This window comes from Capsicum annuum, chromosome 6 (assembly GCF_002878395.1).
Source record: "Capsicum annuum cultivar UCD-10X-F1 chromosome 6, UCD10Xv1.1, whole genome shotgun sequence".
NCBI classification, from domain to species: Eukaryota; Viridiplantae; Streptophyta; class Magnoliopsida; order Solanales; family Solanaceae; genus Capsicum; species Capsicum annuum.
The window spans coordinates 189,809,798-189,818,429 of NC_061116.1; the positions used below are offsets into that span (position 1 = coordinate 189,809,798).

Genomic DNA, 8,632 nt, shown 5'->3' on the forward strand with positions numbered 1-8,632 from the left:
TTTTGCGATAGTGAATCATCACGGCAGCCACCAGCATACCTGGGATGGGTACAAATAGCTCCTTTTTAGCCCTATTTTCCCATTCTTTACCAATTCTAAAGATGATACAATCCTAAAAGTAGGGGTAATCTTGGGACTTAAGTTTGTGGGTGATTTTGAAGCTTGGATAAAGATTGTTTACCAGATTTTCCAAATATAAGTTGAAAGATGCAAAAAGCTAAGAACTCAGAACATGACTTGTTGAACGGTAATAAGTACTTCTAACCATTTTTATTGTTAATTGGCTAATCTTGAACATTATAAAAGTTAAGCTTGAACAATGTAGAAAGATATATATTTCTATAGCGTATCATAGTCTAAACTATAGCTGTATAAACTAGGTACCATAAGTTGTTAGTAAAACCATCGTTAAATGCGGGTAATAATACATAACGATTTAATGCTATATATCTTGATGAGTGTTATTTACCTTCATATGTATCTACCATATCTAGTTATGAAATATTAAAACTTTATTCATGAATATTTTGGCTCAATACACATATAGTAATCACTTCCCATATTTATTTGGTATTTAGATATAATCACACTATGTATTTATATAAAGCTCACTATTTTATAATTTAATAGTCCACCAAATTTTAGTAGGCAGATTTAAATCTATATCTATAATCTATATTTATATGTATATCTATAATCTATGTCTATCTACAATCTATCTATAATCTATAATCTATATTTATATCTATATCTATATCTATATCTATAATGTTGTATAATATATTTAAAGTGTGAAGGCCTTAGAAATAATATTTGAACTTTTTGCCCTCCACTAAAAGTCTCTGCTTAAGAAAAAATCATCTTTTCACCTTTTTTTTTTCTTAATAAATTTAATCTTTTTAGTTTAATATTATTTATTAATTAGGAGTTATAATTTCAACTTATGGAAGGAATATAATATGTCATAGTTAGGAGTATTAATTGTCTACATTTATGCCATAATTGTCGTAGAAAAAAATATTAGATTTAGGTTAAGTAGGTTTAGATTTTGTACTCATTACAATTTTTCTTATTAAACTAATTTTTTGTTTGGGTTATTATTATTAGGACACATTCGAACTATAAGTAAACAAATACTTGAATTTTAATTTATTTGAAATTAAAGTTATTTTAATATTGGTAACAATTTATGGAAGGTGAGGTTTTATTTAGGAGAGATTATTGTCCAATAATTTATTTATATATTAATTAGGAGTTGTAATTTCAATTTATGGAAGGAATATAGTATGCCATAGTTAGGAGTATTAATTGTCTACATTTAAGTCATAATTGCCGTAGAAAAAAAAATATAAGATTAGGTTAAGTAGGTTTAGATTTAGTACTCATTACAATTTTTCTTATTAAATTAATTCATTCGTACTATAAGTAAGTAAATACATGAATTTTGATTTATTTGGAATAGGAGTTATCTTAATATTGGTAACAATTTATGGAAGACGAAGTTTTATTTAGGAGAGATTATTCTCCAATAATTTATATATTTATTTATTTATTTATTATATCAATCATATATTGGTCAACTAACTAAATTAATTTAACACATAATGAATCCTTTATAATTTCTCTCTTCAATAAATTTTTTTTTTTATATATCAGTCATATAATGGTCAATTAACTAAATAAATTTAATGTATTGTGAATCTTTTATAATTTATCTTTATTATCATGCATGGTTTAAGATTTTTTTTGTTAGTTTTAGCACAACGCATAAGCTTATGAAGTATAACACTTTGTTGTCGATATTTTAAAAGATATACATGGAGAGGACATTCAAGATATGCGACTTTTATTAACGTTTACATTTTTTTTTATGCATATTTTCGTACTTTGTTGAACCCATTTACCTAAGGATTATTTTTTCAAAGGGATACAATGAAATAACAAATAAACACTATCAATGGAGTTAAAGATTTTAACATTCACGAGCGAATACTGAAACTAGCTGTATTTGTTAATGTAATTTGTGGTTTGAATGTGCATGCTAAGTATATGTTTTGTTTAATTTAGTTGGTTTGCTTAAATATTTAAAATTTTGAATTTATCTAATTAAAATATATCATGATTTTGATAGAATGTGATGTAAGAATTATTATAAGATTTTAATATGTAGATCAATTGATCAAAATCATATCAATAATATGTTTTTTAGTATAAATTTATTTGTCTTCTGATTTGTGATCACTATAATTTTCAATTATTATTTTCCGCATGACGCCTTATTGATTTCGACTTGACACTTTTTTGATCTTTCTATAACAGCCTTGGTAGTTTTTCTTAATTTAGTTTAAAATGATTTTTAATATTTTTATATCATTTTGTATGAACATATTAATTTTCTATTTAAGTGTTTTTCGTATTTAAATAAAATCAACCATTATTTATTAATCAAGTTATTTTTTCTTTTATAATATCGAAGTGATTTTATAAAATTAATCTCATGAAATCAAGATACACGCGCAGGACACGTATCCTAAACTAGTAGATATTATATGTCTGGCATACATATAATACAAATGCACATAAAATTTATGTGGTTGTAGGTGACATCAATTTATCTTATGACTTCAATACTATTCTATAATTACAAACGTAATTATAGTATTAAGGTCCAAAAGAGATTAGGTAGGGTAATGTGATTATTAAATGTATCTAGAAGTGATAAAGACCTTAACCCATGCTAAAAGGAGGACTACAATTCATAAATGGCTGTGAGTAATTACGGCTTGTGTTAATTAAAAAAATTGGAGATTTAACCGTATAATAATTACTAAAGGTTTTTATTCATACCTATGCGCAACTTATTAGTAATATTTTCTTAGAAATATACTAAGATTCGGATAATATTTCACATATAATCTGCATTAATATGTCACCTACTATTTATAACTAGATATGATATGCTCGTGCAAGCAAGTACCCGAAAAAAAATCTAAAATCTTTAATTAAAATTCAATCACAAATTGTATTAATGAAATTCGACAACTTTCATTGTCAATTAGTACTATAATATTAGCGTAAAAAATAAAAGTATCAATTATATAGTAATGGTAATACAACATTATGATCATTCTTGTAAAGATATAAATAAATGAATCAAAAAACACTGAAGCTTATTTATCTTCAATCATTTCGAACATCTTCAATATCTGCCTAGTTATTGGATACAATTTTCAGGTGTGGTTCCTCCCCTTTCCAATTTATCCCTACAATGTGTTGCATCAAATGAAATACCATAACTACCTGCTTGATCAAATTAAGTTGCCCAAACACAAACGCCAAACAGGCAGATTCTCAAAATCAGTTTTGAGAAATATCATCATAAATAATGATTACCCCAATCAAAAGAGATGGACAATTTAAATATGAGCTGCAGCATCTTCCAAATGAAACCTACATAAAATGTAGATCATCTTGGATAAATTTTAGTTTTTTCTTTGATATTTTATGTTTTTCAAGTGAAAAGAATACTGAAAGATTATAATCATTAATACTATCAGACAAATTGTAGCTAAAAAAATTAAAGAATTAGATACTACAGTAGTGCCACTAGTGTAAAACCACGAAGCCCATAATAGCAATATTTACCTTGCTTAACATTGAAATACATATCTATGATTGAATTGTGAAATTTTTGGACAAGCATCCTATATCTGAATCAAATTCTTTGTAGTCGAGGAATCTCTATTTAGTTGCTTTGAAAAAATTAGGAGATTCTCTAGAAGAAATATAGGGTTCTGCTTCTGACGACAATATGTTTGATCCCGCTTATGAGGTTGATCCCGCTTATGAGGTCAAATAGTTGGTTGATGAAGAAACCTGCAAGTAATTTTAGCAATGTTAAAAAGTTGTCGTTCTGTATCAATTTTGCTGGCCACAAGATCAGGCCATGAGCTTTCACTCGCCAAAGCTGTGAAAGCAACGATGTAAGAATTTATTAGTGCATGTAAATCGTGTACTATGTATATTGTTAGGTCGACGGAAGCATATAGACATAAGAACATTCTTGATCATTAAAAACGTGCTTAATCTAAATGAAGGATGAAAAACCTGTAACACATTTTATCAAGTCTGTGAGCTTTGTTACAATATAAGCTATTCCACTAATGAATATCAAAGAGCATGTGAAAACAATTCGTCCATCGACAATCTAATACGATGGCACAAATTAAAAAAGAAACTTTCACGGCAGAAAAAGTGACTGTTAGAAAATTCTTGCAATGCGCAGGGATATAATATTCAATTTTCTGAATTCTGCATTTTCCAACTGAAAAGATTTACAAAAAAAACCCATTGATCCACCAAGTAGAGTGTGTGGAACATGAAAGAAATGTTAATGTAAATCTTAAAGGGACATTATCAGATTATCTTGAATGAACTACCAAATGAATGACACTATAGCAGTTCTACATGTTAAGATTTATACAAGGATCCTCATTTCAGGTCTACTTATGTTTTAATATGGCAGTTGGACATTTTTTCCTAAAGTAGGAAAGCTAACAAAAATAGATACAATTACCACCTCCACCCAAGACAAAAAAATAGAACAAAAAAAAAAAAATGAAAGAAACCTCACCAGGGGTTGGGAACATATAGATAAATCTTTATCTTTTGCATCTTCTTTTTTTGTTTGTTTGAAGAAATCTTTTGCATCTTCTTCATGTAATATGTATGACGTTATGTGTTTGTACTCAATTTTGGAGGCCGCATGTTTCAATACTTGGAGATTTAATAAGGATTTTGATCATAATGTAGTGACTGACATAATTATGGACTCTCTAAGAACGAATAATAACAAAATCAATGAGAATGGATAGGTAATTATCATGTAAAATTCAATGCGCTTGAAGGAACCATGTATAAATGGGAGATTAAATCTCATCGGCTTGTACCTATAAGGAGAGAAGAGTCCGATATAAAAAAAAATTGGATATTGAACTCCTGAAGTGAAAGGAGGATGAAAGATCAAGAAGATGATGAACGCGACAGTTGAGATTATGAAACACATACGTTACCCTTTAATTAAATTGAAATTCTATTTTATAAATAAAATTGTGTCAATACACAAGTAATTCATCATATTTTAATATTGAGAAGCAGATGACTCATCATAAGATTTCTTCTTTCAAAACTCTCCTCGATTCAGTCCATATTCATAAGTATCTGATCCCTATGTTTGTTGATCTATTTTTCATATAAGATCTCGATGACCCAATAATTTACCGTCGAAATCATATAAATCTTAATAACTAAACTCACAATATATACTTTACAAAAACAAAAGAAAAAATACTGAACCAATCTAAAAGTATTAAAGATATATCAGCAACATACCATCAAGTATAAATTTCATTATATGGGAAGTAAAAAAGATGAAGAAAATACCATTTTATGTAGAAACAAACTTGGAAACAAAAAAAAATTATGTGAAAAAAATGTTTGGAGTTTACCATTACCATTCATAATATGAATTTAGATCCTTAATATAAATTTGTTACAAGTCTTATGGGATGATTCTTAGTTGAGATTAATCTAAAATTAGTATTTTTCACATAGAGAATAACTTTTTGTGTTAAATTTGCAACAAATAGCAGGCCTAACCCCATAATTTTAAAAATGTAATGGCATCAAAGCTAAAAAATATTAAAAATTTAAATTCATAAAATTTAAAAATTCTAGGTATACGTCTCTATTTGAATTTTTGGATCTAACAGTGTAACAAAGAAATAGGCATTTTATAACTAAACTAAATAGTTTATTCATTTAACAAACAGGCATTTCACAACACTTCTCAAACAATAACAAATTGAATCAAATATCCCATTCTGAGATAAAAATTATGTGACATAGGAAAATGCGTTCTTCATTCATGCATTTTAACAAACATATAATGGGATTTCACAACACTTCTCAAAGAACAATATAATGAATGAAATATGCTATTCTGAGAAAAAAAATTAATAGTGACATAGAAAAATGAGTTATTATTGGACAGTGATAAGCTTTCAACTTGAAGTACTTTTGTTGAATGGATAAAGAGAAAAAATATATGAGGAGATAAATTTTGTAAATCAAATTTAAAAATTAAATAGATAAAGAAAGAGAAAAAAAGTGAAAAGAAAAAAAAGAGAGAAATAAGAAAGTGCTACCTTAACATTGCAACAATAATGGGAGAAGGTTGAAGATGAGCTTTGGATGAAGATAACTATGAAGCGAATTTGATGGTAAAGCATGAAAGCAGCGAAAATTAAGCATTGGTGTACGTTTATGTTAAGTGAAAAACAAAATGAATCTAAATGACAAAACCATCCTTAATTGATGAAATTTGTACATCTAAGCACACATGTCGATCCTTCAGTGCTAACTTACATTTATATTATAGTAGAAAAATATACAATGACATGTATGTTTATCACTTCTATATATAACTTTGTATTACTCCCTCCGTTTAAAAAAGAATGACCTACTTTTGTTTTTAGTCCGTTGTAAAAAGAACGATCCCTTTCTTTTTTTGACAACTTTTTAATTTTAACTTTCCACGTGGCATGTTTAAGATCACAAGATTGAAGGACATTTTGGTACATTTAACTTATCTTTAATTTAAGATCAAAAGATTCAAAAATCTTCTTTATTTTCTTAAACTCCGTATTAAATTAAAGTAAGTCATTTTTTTTAAACGGAGGGAGTATTAATTATTAATATCATAAAGATTGTTGAAAAAGCTGACATATATCATATGCTTATAATTCTTATATATTTACATAGTATCTTGTGGGAACACAGTGGTGTTGCAGTGTTATTTAGATAGAATACATAGATTTGTGTCTAATACTAATTTTAATACTACATCTAGTGATCAACAACAACAACATGTTTAGTATATTTCCACCAAGTGGGGTCTGGGGAGGGTTAGTATATGCAATCCATACCACTACTTCAAATGTGAGATAGAGAGGTTGTTTTCGATAGACCCCCTACTCAAAATAAAATATTTTATGATAAGGAATAGTGATATTAGGAATAGTAAAAAAACAAGACACAAGATAGGGTATAGTAATAGTAGAAATATGAAAAGAGCAAGATACAACAGAAATTAGCACATCCAATAATACCATAAGTAAGCTACTCTACAAAACACACCAAAAGATACAATATCCTAAAATCAGACTAACCTTCTATCCTAATTTTCCTCCTCGACGACTTTCTATCCAAGGTCCTGTCCTTGGTAAGCTGGAGCTGCTCCATATCATGTCTAATTACCTTCCCCCAATATTTCCTCGATCTACCCCTACCTCACTTGAAACCATCCCTAGCCAACCTCTCATACCTCCACACTAGGTATCTGTTCTTCTCCTCATCACATGACCGAACCATCTCAACCTCTCTTTCCTCATCTTAGATTTCATCGAAGCCACTCCCATCTTATCTTGAATAACCTCATTCCTAATCCTATATTTTCTAGAACACTCATACATCTATCTAAGCATTGTCATTTTTTCTACCTTCATCTTCTAGATATGGGCCTTCTATATAGTCTAACACTCCGCCCCATACAACAAAGTCAGTCAAATCAACACTCTTTAGAACTTGGCTTTAAGTTTGAGAGGTACCTTTTTTTCACACAAGATTCCTGAGACGAGACTCCATTTCATCCATCCTACCCCATTCTGATGAGTGACATCTTTGTCAACCTCTCCATTCTGCTGAATCATAGACCCCGAATGCTTGAAAATATCTCTTTTACTGATGGAATAAGTGTCAAGCTTAACTACCACATCAACTGATAAAACACCTCACTGAACTTACACTCCAAAACTCTGTCTTGGACCCACTCAACCTAAACCATTTAGACTCCAGAGTTTGCCTCAAAATCTCTAATTTAACACTAACTCCACTACGTGTCTTATCAATCAAGACAACATTATCTGCCAAAATCAAACAATAAGGCACCTCATCTTGAATGTGCCAGTTAAAACATCCATCACTAAGGCAAAAAGAAATGGACTATGCGTCGAACCTTGATGTAACCCCATCAAGACAGAAAAATGCTACGAGTCCTCTCCTCCCGTCCTAACTCGTGTCTAGGCTCTGTCGTACATATCCTCAATCGCCCTAATATACACAATAGGAATACCACTATCCTTCAAATTCCTCCAAAGAATCTCCCTGGAAACTTGTAACGCCTCAAGTTTTTGTAACCGAAATATCACATGGTACTCATGATCCAAAAGACCATAATCTAACCCTCTTCTGATATCTGTACCTAAGCACTGCATAATATACTGAAATAAATGCAAAAACTTGCCATAAGGTTCAAATACTAAAGTACAACTGAAAACTGAATACTAATACAATAGTGTGAAGAATTGTAATACCTCGCAAAGTTCCCTCATCATTAAAGACTTTAGAGCGAGAAAAAGAACCTTTGTTCGTACATGTGAAACCTCCAATTCTGTATAAATGTATTAGTATTCAGTTTTCAATTGTACTTTAGTATTTGAACCTTATGGCAATTAGTATAATTGTAATACCCCGTACTTTCCTAAGCTAGAAAAAGAACCTTTGTTCGTACATG

General features: G+C 29.3%; 1 long non-coding RNA gene across 1 annotated transcript; it reads right to left on the reverse strand.

Annotated features, from left to right (window-relative positions):
• Positions 1-2,997: 2,997 nt before the first annotated feature.
• LOC107874852 lies at positions 2,998-6,204 on the reverse strand. Its single transcript, XR_001675619.2, has 3 exons — positions 4,634-6,204; positions 3,646-3,876; positions 2,998-3,450 (listed from the first exon to the last, which is right to left on the reverse strand). It is a non-coding gene; the product is annotated as an uncharacterized LOC107874852 (long non-coding RNA).
• Between the last annotated feature and the right edge of the window lie 2,428 nt (positions 6,205-8,632).